The sequence below is a fragment of the Felis catus genome, chromosome B4 (assembly GCF_018350175.1).
Source record: "Felis catus isolate Fca126 chromosome B4, F.catus_Fca126_mat1.0, whole genome shotgun sequence".
In the NCBI taxonomy this organism is placed as follows: Eukaryota; Metazoa; Chordata; class Mammalia; order Carnivora; family Felidae; genus Felis; species Felis catus.
In genome coordinates this window covers 53,076,666-53,088,770 of record NC_058374.1, presented here as the reverse complement: position 1 = coordinate 53,088,770, position 12,105 = coordinate 53,076,666, and the positions used below count along the sequence as shown (strand labels likewise).

The following is a 12,105-nucleotide window of genomic DNA, read 5'->3' as shown; positions in this document are numbered from 1 at the left end:
AAAATAAAGACTATAATGAGATAAAGAAGGACACTATATAATCAGAAAGGGAAAAATCCAAGAAGATATAACAACTGTAAATATGTATGCACCCCAAATGGGAGCACCCAAATACATAAACCAGCTAATAAAAAACATAAAGGAAGTAATCAATAGTAATATAATAATAACAGAGGACTTAAACACTCCATTTACATCAATGGATAGATCACCCAGAAAGAAAATCAACAAGAAAACAACAGCTTTGAATGACACATTGGACCAGATGGATCTAATGGATATTCAGAACATCCTATTCTAAAACAGCAGAATACACATTCCTTTCAAGTGCACATGGATCATTCTCCAGAGGAGATCACACATTAGGCCCTCAAAATAAGTTGCAACAAACTCAAAAACACTGAAGTCAGACCACAAAACTGGGAATCAACCACAAGAAAAAAAAATCTGGAAAGAGCAAAAACACATGGAAGTTAAATAATATGCTACCAAATAGTGAATGAATGGGTCAACTAGAAATCAAAAAGGAAAATAAAAAATACATGGAAACAAATGAAAATAAAACCATAACTTTGGGATGCAGCAAAAGCTGTTCTAAGAGAGAAGTTTATAGCAATACGCACCTACTTAAAGAATTAAGAAAATTTTCAAATAAACAACCTAATCTTACACCTAAAATTGTTTTAAGAAAGAAAAAAACAAAATACAAAACCAACAGAGGGAAGGAAATAATAAAAATTAGAGCAGAAATAAATGAAATAGAAACTAAAAAAAAAAGTAGAACAGATCAATGAAAGCAGTAGTTTGCTCCTTGAAAAGATCAACAAAATTGATACGCCTTTAACCAGAATCATCAAAAAGAGGGGGGGGGGGCTCAAATAAACAAAATCAGAAATGAAAGAGGAGAAATAACAACTGACATCACAGAAATACAAAGGATTATAAAGAATAATATGAAAAATTATATGCCAACAAATTGGACAACAAGAAAGGAATAAAATGGATAAATTCCTTGAAACATATAACCTCCCAAAACCAAATCATGAAAAAATAGAAAATCTGAACAGACTTATTACCAGCAATTAAATTAAATCAGTAATCAAAAAAACTTCCAACCAGGACCAGATGGCTTCACAGATGACTTCTACCGAACATTCAAAGAAGAGCTAATACGTACTCTTCTCAAACTATTCCAAAAAAATATAAGAGGAAGGCAGGCTTCTAAATTCATTCTCTGAGGCCAGCATTATTCCAATACCAAAACCGGATAAAGACACTACCAAAAACAGATGGCCAATATCTGCGATGAACATAGATGCAAAAATCCTCAATAAAATATTAGCAAACTGAATCTAACAATACATTAAAAACAATCATTCACCATAATCAAGTGGGATTTATTCCTGGGATACAAAGGTGGTTCAATATTCACAAATCAATCAACATGATATATCACATCAACAAAAGAAAGGATAAAAAGCATATGATCATTTCAATAGATGCAGAAAAAGCATTTGACAAAGTACAACACATATTCATGACAAAACCCTCAATAAAGTAGGTTTAGAAGGAACATACTTCAACATAATAAAGGTCATATATGAAAAACCCAACTAACATCATACTCAATGGTGAAAAACAGGGAGCATTTCCCCTAAGATCAGGAAAAAGACAAGGATATCCATGCTCACCACTTTCATTCAACATAGTACTGGAAGTACTAGCCCCAGCAATCAGACAACAAAAAACTAAATAAATAAAAGTCATCCAAATTGATACAAAAGAGGTAAAACTTTCACTATTTGCAGATGACATGACACTATATACAGAAAAGCATAAAGACCACCAAAAAACTACTAAAACGGATAAATGAATTCAGTAAAGTCACAGTATACAAAATCAATGTACAGAAATTCTTTGCATTTCTATACACTAATAATAAAGTATAAAAAGCAATCCCATTTACAATTACATCAAAAATAATAAAATACCTAGAAATAAACTTAACCAAGGAAGTGAGAGACCTATACTCCAAAAACTATAAAACAACAGTAAAAGGAATTGATTTCACAAACAAATGGGACAAAGTTCCATGCTCATGAATTGGAAGAACAAATATTGTTAAAATGTCCAAACTACCTGAGCACCTGGGTGGCTCAGTTGGTTAAGTGTCCGACTCTTAATTTTGGCTCAGGTCATGATCTCATGGTTCATGAGTTCAAGTCCTGCATTGAGACTCTCTCTCCCTCTCTCTCTGCCCTTCCCCCACTCACATTCCCTCACTCTATCTCCCTCAAGATAAGGAAATAAACTTAAAAAAATGTCTTGGGGTACCTGGGTGGCTCAGTCAGTTAAGCATGTGACTTCAACTCAGGTCATGATTTCGAGTTTTGTGAGTTGGAGCCCCACTTTGGGCTCGCTGCTGTCACTGCAGGGCCTGCTTCAGGTCCCTATTCCCCTCTCCCTTTGCCCCTCCCCCACTCATTCTCTCTGTCTCTTTCTCAAAATAAATTAAAAGATAACTTTTAAAAAAAACCTAAAAATATTAAAAAAATTTTTGAATGTCTATACTACCCAAAGCAATCCACATATTTAATGTAATCCCTATCAAAATGTCAATAGCATTTTTCACAGAGCTAGAACAAATAATCCTAAAATTTGTATGGAACCACAAAAGACCCCAAATAGCCAAAGCAATCTTGAAAAAGAACAGAAAAGCTGGAAATATCACAATCACAGATTTCAAGACATACTACAAAGCTACAGTAATCAGAACAGTATGTACTGGCACAAAAAGATACACAGATCTATGTAACAGAATAAAGAACCTAGAAATAAGTCCATAATTATATAGTCAATTATTCTTTGACAAAGCAGGAAGAATATCCAATGGGAAAAGACAGTCTTTTCAACAAATGATGTTGAGAAAACTGGGTAGCATCATGCAAAAGAATGAAACCGGACCACTTCCTTACACAAAAATAAACTCAAAATGGATTAAAGACCTAAAAGTGAGACCTAAAACCATAAAAATCCTACAAACGAGCACAAACAGTAATTTCTCTGACATTGGCCATAGCAATGAAGGAAACAATGAGTAAAACTAAAAGGCAACCTACTGAATGAAGATATTTGCAAATGATGTATCTGATATAGGGTGAGTATCCAACTCAACACCCAAAAAACAAAATCCAACTAAAAATGGACAGAAGACATGAATAGACGTTTCTCCAAAGATGAGATACAGATGGCCAATAGACACATGAAAAGATATTCAACATCATTCATCATCTGAGAAACGCACATCAAAACCACAATATCATGTGATATTTGTCAGTTGTCAGAATAGCTAAAATCAAAAACACAAGAAACAAGTGTTGGCAAGGCTGTGGAGAAAAAGGACCCCTCATGCACTATCAGTGGGAAGGCAAACTGGTTGGCCATTGTGGAAAACAGTATAAAGTTTCCTCAAAAAGTTAAAAAAATGAAACAACCCTATGATCCTCCAGTAATCACACTACTGGCAATTTTCCAAAAAATACAAAAACACTAATTCAAAGGGATACATGTATCCCTATGTTTATTGCTGCATTATTTACATTAGCCAAATTATGGAAATAGCCCATACCAATCCATAAATGAATGGATAAAGAAAAAGTGGTTTATATATACAATGGATATTAGTCAGCTATAAAAAGAAAATAAGAATTAAATCTTGCCATTTGCAACAACTTGGATAGATCTAGACAGTATAATGGTAAGTGAAATAAGTCAGAGAAAGACAAATGCCATATGATTTCACTCATATGTGGAATTTAAGAAACAAAACAAATGAGCAAAGAAAAAAAGAGAAAAACTAAAAACAGACTCTAACTTTAGAGAACAAACAGATGGTACTGGGTGTGGAGGGATGGGGGGTAAAACACGTAAAGAGGATTAAGAATACACTTACCAAGATGAGCACTGTCTAATACAGAATTGTTGAATCACTATATTGTAATCTGAAATTAATATAACACTGTATGTTAATTACACTGAGAATTAAAATGTTTTCAAAAATGGAAAATAAATAATAATAAAATACATGGTGCTGTGACAATGAATCATATTCTGGAAAAATGGTAATGTTGGTTCCAAAGGAATCAGAAATTTAAATATAAAAAAATGAAACTATAAAATTAGTAAAAGAAAACACTGACAAGTTCCTCTATAACTTTGGACAGAGAAAGACATTTCTGAGCAGATTAAAGTCCAAAAACCATTAAAAAAAAGATTGACAAATTTACTACATCAATTTATTTTTATTTCTACTAGATACTTTGCAATGCCAAAAAATAAATAATAAAATGGCCAAAAAAAAAATTGTGACTCACACCATAAACAAAAGCCTAATTTCCCTTAATATGTAAAAAAAAAAACAAACTCCTAGGGATTGTGGGGAAAGAGACCAACACCCTTAAACCTGTGCAAAATGCCTGATATCACTTGCAATAAACCAAATTCAAGTTAAAACTACAATATGCCATTTCTCAGAAGCCTAGCAATTGATAACATATTCTGCTGACAAAGCTGGGGGCAAAAAGGCACCTCCTACTTTGCTAACTGGCAGGTACCATGTCCTGTGGAGAGCCATTTGGCCATAACTAAAACTTCCAAATTCATTTTCCCCCCACCCAGCAATCTCAATTCTAGGAACTTATCCATGATAAACTTCCCATGTGCTAGTTGACATACATACAATATTATTCACCATAGCATGATTTGTAGCAGCAAAAAAAATAAAATAAAAAATAAAAATAAAATAACCCAAATGTGTATCTATGCAAGACCAGTTACATACACAGTATATCCACTTACCTCTAGATACTGATATAGAAAGATGTCAATAACATATCATTAGTAAGGAGGAGGTAAGTAAGGTTAGTAAGGAGTTAGTAAGGAGTAAGGAGGAGGAGGAGGAGAAGGGGAGGAGGGAGAAGGGACGAAGGGAGGGGGAGAGGGAGAAGGAGAAAAAGGAGGAGGAGGAGAGGAAGAAGAAGAAAAAGTTGTGTAAGAAAGGGATAAAGTAAGAATATATATCTATATTTGCTTGTATATCTCAAAGGTATGAAACTAATAAAAGAGGCAAATGTGTAAAAACGAAGTGATCAAAAACAGGCAAAAGTGATACTTCTCCATGTTACCCTTTAAATATTATTTTTTTGAACCATATGAAAATATCACCTATTCAAAAAGTTTCATGCCTAACATGCCAACAGATGATTAAAATAATTACCATATTTTAAAAACTAAAAAGAATTGAAAACTGAGAGCCCTTGAAAATGACATCATGGAGATGAAAGATCTATTGGTAGATTTTGTGCTTCATACCCTTTTTATGATTTCTTTCTATGACGTGGCTGTTTTCACAATGGCAGTTTCCTTGGAAGTGTCCTCCACATCATTTCTCCTGACCAGCAAAAAGACTGATTCGTAAACTCAGGAGCCTTTACCACAGGCAGAGAAGGAGCTTAAAAGCTGATGTAAGCTTGTTGTTCTCACATCTAACAATTCACCCAAGCACAGTGTAGTACCTTCCTTTTGAAAGTATGCATTCATATCTATATAGCAACAATATGCAAGTACAGAAAAGAACCAGAGGAAATAGGTTTGCATCAAAAGCGTAAGGAAAATACACAAAGGAGCTGTAACTGTTTCAAGAAAGATCCATAAAATCAATTTCAACAATATGAATGTGTCAAAAACAGGTAACTGAAGCCAATGTGCTTTCCCCATAAAAGAGATGGAGAAGGCTTTCTCCCTTGGGGAAACCTTTCCCGCCAAACCACCCCAACTGATGGCAACAGATACACCAAATCTGCCAGCACTAAGAAATGAAAGACAAACACAGGAGACATTCAAAAGCAATCAAGCATTTGAAAGAAATAAGAAGGAATGAATGAGTTGGTTCTGACAAAATTTAAAACACTAAAGTAAGTAAATAAATTTGGAAATAAAGTAATGGAAAACATCACATAGTAGCAAAGTTATATTGAGGGCACCTTAAGATATATTTTCTTAAAATTCTTATCCAGATCACAAAATGACAGTATTATATTTTCAACTGGGTGGAGCTGTTTTATTAAACATACAGATCCCCATTTTATAGAAGGAAAACTGTGGCTTGGAGAAGTGAGGTAGATTGCCTACAATCAGCTACAACAGTCAACAGTGGACCTGGGATTTCTGGTGCCAGAAATAAAAAGAGCAACAACAACAAAAAGCTAATACTTCTTCATGTCTTCCTAAGTGCCAAGCTGTTTGCCTGCACTATTTCATTCTCTCCTTGCAACAACGTGTAATGTCAGTGCCATTATCATCCTCATTTTAAGATAAGGAAATTAGAACTTGGAAAAGTTAGGCAAACTTAACCTCCTCACTCAACTGCCAAGTGGCAGGGCCAAAATTCGGACGTGAGCCTGAACTCATGCTTATTTTAGGGACCATAAAGCCGGAGGGGCTAGGCTCTGGGGACAGACTTCCTGAACGTGAATCCTGGCTCTACCCACTGTGAGCAGAGCCACCTTAGGCCAATTACTGAACTTTCCTGTGCCCCTTTCTCAGTTAACTCATCTACAACATGAGAACGATACTGGTTCTTACTTCATAGTGTTCTAACAAGAATGGGATGAGTTAATATGAAAAAAGCACTCAGAAATGTTCCTGCACACAATATCCTATATGATCACACATGGTAACTACTATGAAGATGATTGTTATTGTTGTATCTTTAGCGCTCTTGACTCTCCAGCACCACAGAATAATGAATGCTTATGAGATTTCTCTTAACTATTAGGAAGTTTCATCTAGTTTCAATAAGTTTAACAAAAAGAAAGTTTGCCATATATTTTAGAAAGGTTTTTCCTAAAAACATTTATGGGATTAATGGAATCTGCCTTAATTATCCCAAAAAGTCATTATAAGGAACAATGAGGTTAGATAAATAAGTTGCCATTGTTTGTGAGAACATTATTTGACTCACACTAGTGAGAACCATGTACCATCAATGTGATTACATTTCCCTTGTACTTCTGATCACCAAGGGATTTGCAATTAATATTAATTCTTTTTAAAAAGAAGCAACCAGATCCAAACACCCAAATTCTCTTAGAGCTTACCTTTGCTCTTTGCTATTAAATTTTTTTTCACCATGTTAATCCGAAAAGTAAAATACCATAGTAATCCAAGATTCGTCCATATTGAGTTTAGATGCAGAAAAGAATTGGAGTCCCTCTAGTGTGATTTCCAAAGCATAGGTTACTACCTTATGTAAATTCTAAACAAAAGAATAAATACTTAGCTTGGGGATAATGACAATATTTTTAAAGAAATATCCCATCACATGATTATGTAAACATTCAACCAAGATGTTTTCCCCAAATTTAGAGACACGTTGAAAATAAGTAGACTTTACCAAACTCCAAATTGGTCCAATTTCCCGCTGGGCCATTTCTTCATGTTTGCATAGATTGATGTTTTTTAATTAACTGACTTTGGACAGCAGTTGCATTCTCTGTGCATAAAAACACTTCCTTATTTCCTGTTCACTTTGTGTTAGACACACTTCTCTGTTTCACCACACTGGAAAATGAAGTTGGAACACATATTTTCAGAGACAATGTAGACACCACAAAGAAATGAGGGAGGGAGGAATCAGTCCTACTGCCACTGAATGGGGAAGCAATATGAATTTGCTGCAGACACACTCCCACAGAAGAAAAAATTAAGCCTATTGTTTGCCCATTTTCAACTAAACTTGTAGGAGGAATGAAACATGTTTTTTTCAATGACTCAACAGGAGAGAGGCAAAGGAAACTATTTTAAGTCTATAATATGTTATTAACCTTTTGTGACAAGAATGTCTTTGCACTTTACAATATGGGAAGAGGACACGTTAGAAAGGTATATGCAGTGGTATACGTCAGCAATAGGACAAGGAAGGTTTTTCAGTGTTGCATGTATTTCCCTGTGTTCTATTTTAGGTATCTCACCCACTCTGTCTCATTGCAAGTGCCCTTACTTACAATGAGAGGACAGGTGCAGACTGTGGACAGGAGAGGCCACAGAAGGGGCCTTGGAAGTCTTCCTTATCCAATCGGCAAACCACAACATGGTGAGGAAGGGTGTTGACACTGGTTGTGAAAAAAAAAAATTAGAAAAGGTGAATAAAACAGAAACCAAAATTTTTAAAACACACTAAAGGACTAAAAATCTGCATAAAATAATATGAAAAGGGTTGTGTTCAAGGCAATTCAGCAAATACCGTCTGCCTACGAGGTGCCTTGCACTGTGCTAGGTGAGTAAGCTAATGCCCTTCGGGACATTCCCAAGTACATAGTCTTCCTGAAGACATTCTTCAGTTGCCAAATTCCTGATAGAATTGAATGATTAGGAAAGAAATATGTAAGATCTGTAAAGATGAGGGGAACTGGAAAGAATCTGGACGACACATAAGTCATCCGCACAATAAAGGAGAGTCAGGGAGAGCAAAACCTGTTCAGGGAACCATAAATAGTCCAGGAGGAGCTAATGCCCAGGGGCCATGTGAAAATTGGAAAAAATGCTGGAGTCTTGAGTAGAGCTGGGTTCAAGTCCCACTGTAACATCAGCTGTACGGCTCTTATCAAGTCACGTTATAGCTCCAGGCCCCAGCTCCCTCCTGCATAAGAGGTAATACTATCTATTGTCATGACACCTATCTCAAAAAATTATTGTGAGAGTTAAACTGGGCAATATATGTGAAAGATTTAGGGCTCTTCCTGGCACACAGCCATTCAGTTATATACATTATCAAACTGGAGAACAATGGCAGAAATGGGAAAAGAGCTGGAATTAGTAGGTTGGGATTAGATAATCTAATTTAGCTACCAAAGAAGAAATAAAAAGAAATATGCAAAGATGTGCAATCTCTCTAGTAATCAAGGAAATGCTATAGTGAAATATAGTGAAATAACATATTTAGCTATCAGATTCTTAAAAAAAGGAAAAAGAGGGGCACTTGGTGGCTTAGTCGGTTAAGTGTCCAACTCTTCATTTCCACTCAGGTCATGATCTCGTGGTTTGTGAGTTCAAGCCCCATGTCAGGCTCTGCACTGACAGTGCAGAGCCTACTTGGGATTCTCCCTCTCTCTCGCTCTCTGCCCCTCCCCCCACCACATGCATGTACTCTCTCAAAATAAATAAACATTAAAAAAAGAAAAAGATAGATATCCACTGTTTGCTAAGATGTAAGGAAATAAGCATTATCTTGCACAATCAGTAGGTGTATAGACTGACACAATCATTCAGACGGACAAACTGACAGTAATGCACATGCCCTTCAACCCAGCAATTACACCACAGAAATCCTAATTCATGTGTTTGTACATATATTGCTATCACTTTAGTCCACACCGCCACTATCTGGCCTATTGCAATATACGTCTGTATCAGTCAGCTTTGCTGCAATAACAAACCACCCCAATATCTTCATAGCTTACAGTATCAAATGTGTATTTCTCACACTTGTGGTTATATTTGGTTATATAAGGGCTGAAAATTTGCTATGGGTTGTGGCTCTTCACAGGTCTTTTCATTCCAAGAACCCAGCTGATTCTCTCATTGCAGGGAGAAGAACCAAAGGGCTAAAATGAACCATGCAATCTGATTTAAGGGCTTTAGGAGTTCATGTCTGCACACATTGCACTAAACCAAAGCCAGCTGTATGATCCAGCTTGACAACTGGGTGGATGTGTAATGATGGGGAGAAGGGACACAGAGATACTTCCGTAGGGCGGCATTGCATACCAAATAGCAAGAAAGTAGGAATGTATAATCCTTGTTTATGGAAGAAAAGGGAGAAATTGACTATGAATAATCATAGATTCATACCCCTAACTGGTCTACTGGCTTCCACACTGCAGCCAGAGTGATCCAATTAAAACAGAAGTCTGATTCTATAACTCCTCTACTCAAAACATTCCAACAGCTACACATGTCACTCGGAGTAAAAAACCAGTCTTCATCATGGCCTAAAAGACCTGGATGGTTTGAGTTCTCTCCTCCAGCCCATTTCCCTTCTGATCATCCCCTGTCAAAACTCGTCTTTAGCCACACTTGCTTCCCACCTATCTCAGGGCCTTTATACATCCTGCCTAAAGTACTCTGCGTTCAGATATGCCCTGGCCTAGCATCCCCGCATCCTTTAGGCTTCATCCAAATGGCAACTTAAAAGTAGATAACTGGTTACCTGAATCTATACATGTAATAAAACTGCACAGAACTGTACACACATACACCCACACAGTGAGTACACGTAAAAACTGGGAGAATTTGAATGAGGCCTATAGACTACACCACTATCATTTTCTTCATTTTGATATGACACTATACTCATGCAAGATATTACCATGGAGAAATCTGGGTAAGGTATTATTTGTACTACTTTGCAACTTCCAGTGAGTCTATAATTATCTCAAAATTCAAAGTTTTTCTTAAATGAGAAAAAATAGGTCATTAACCACCTTGTATAAAATGACACCCTCCTACTATATATCCCTTTATTCTGTCTATTCCACTTCACTATCCTTATGAGCTGACAGATTTACATGGTTTGATATAGGTCATATAGTTATTTGATTACTGTCTGTTTCCCCCACTAGAAAATAAATCCATGGCAGCAAGACCTTTGTTTTGTTTACCGTTGATTCCCTGGCACCAAGAAGAATTCCTGGCATGTAGTAGGTACTCAATAAACATCTATTAAAAAGAATAAATGTGCCCAGTACTCAAAATTAGAAACTACCTAAATGCTCATAAATGGGGATAATTAGTTAAGTTTTGATATATGCTGAATACTCTATGGCAATTTAGAGAATGAAGTAGATCCCTATATACTCACATGGAAAGAACACCATGATATATTGCTGAGGGAAAAAAACAAGTTCTATAAAACTGGCACAAGATGATCCCTCTCAATTAGTAAAGCAGAAAATCATAATACCTTAGAGCAGGGATTCTAAGTGCACATCCTCATTCCACTCTTCATTTGCTGGGTGGCCTTGGATAAGTTATTTCATCTCACTGGCCTCAATTTCCACATCTGCAACATCAAAATAACGCTGCAGGGATTAAATGAGTAAAGACCATGACATGGTATAATACAGCTCTAGTTCTTAGCATACTGTAAACATTTAAAAGTTAGTTATGATTATCGTTTATGTACAAAGTCCTATACAACTATCCGTATAAGTGTTTTAAATCCAGAGAGAAACATCAAGAATGAAACAGAAAAGTGTTAGCAGCAGTGACCTCTAGGGAGAGGGAAGGGAAGAGATGTGGGATGAGATGAGTTGGGTTTTTTTGTTTTGTTTCTGTTTTTTTGTTTTTGTTTTTGTTTTTAATTAAAAACCACACATCCGAGGGGTCAAATAAAAATCACTTTAAATTACATACGCTATGCTTTCTTCCATAACTGATGGATAATCAAGGATTAACTACAGCTGCTTCACCTAAATTTGCAGTGGGGGGTGCAGAGCCCAGGAGCCCACACACAGGGCTGAGGCTGCGGGTCCCCAGGGCCCTGCCCAGCACTCCTAATTGCTGAGCAACACTGACGTGGGCGCTGGTGCCCAAAGTGTGCTGAAGGGCAGGAGTATGAGTACCCGCTCCTCTCTCTCTCTGTTCTTCACCCATTAGCCACTCTATTAAATGGGGCCTCACACTATGGAAAATTGTTTCCAACTCAGAGAATTCTGCTAAGACTCTGCCACTTGCTGGCTTCCAGCTGGTGGGTCAGTTAATATCTTGTCTCATTTTCTCCAGGTTTTATTTTGGCTTTTGACAAAACATCTCTTCTCTGCAGCTCAGCACGGCTTTAGCTTGTTACTCAGTTATGCTAAATTTATTTCTCCTGGTGCATGTTTGTTATTCACCTTCCTCATCTCCCTTCATCCTGCTTTTACCTTTGTCTTTTTTAGCTTTTATTTTAAATCATACATTTTTATGTTTAATCATTTTTGTTTCTCTGCTAATCAGCCTCTGTCTCATCGTTACTTTTTATTTACCATTATTTAAAAATATAATTTT

General features: G+C 36.3%; 1 long non-coding RNA gene across 1 annotated transcript in view; it reads right to left on the bottom strand.

Moving 5' to 3' along the window:
• The window catches only part of LOC109501478, an 89,107-nt gene that overhangs the window by 52,225 nt on the left and 24,777 nt on the right, over positions 1–12,105 (bottom strand). Inside the window, exons 4-6 of the long non-coding RNA XR_006600577.1 lie at positions 11,021–11,119; positions 8,064–8,171; positions 7,454–7,620 (exon numbers count right to left, since the gene is read on the bottom strand). This is a non-coding gene — a long non-coding RNA (uncharacterized LOC109501478). The remainder of the gene's footprint in view (positions 1–7,453; positions 7,621–8,063; positions 8,172–11,020; positions 11,120–12,105) is intronic.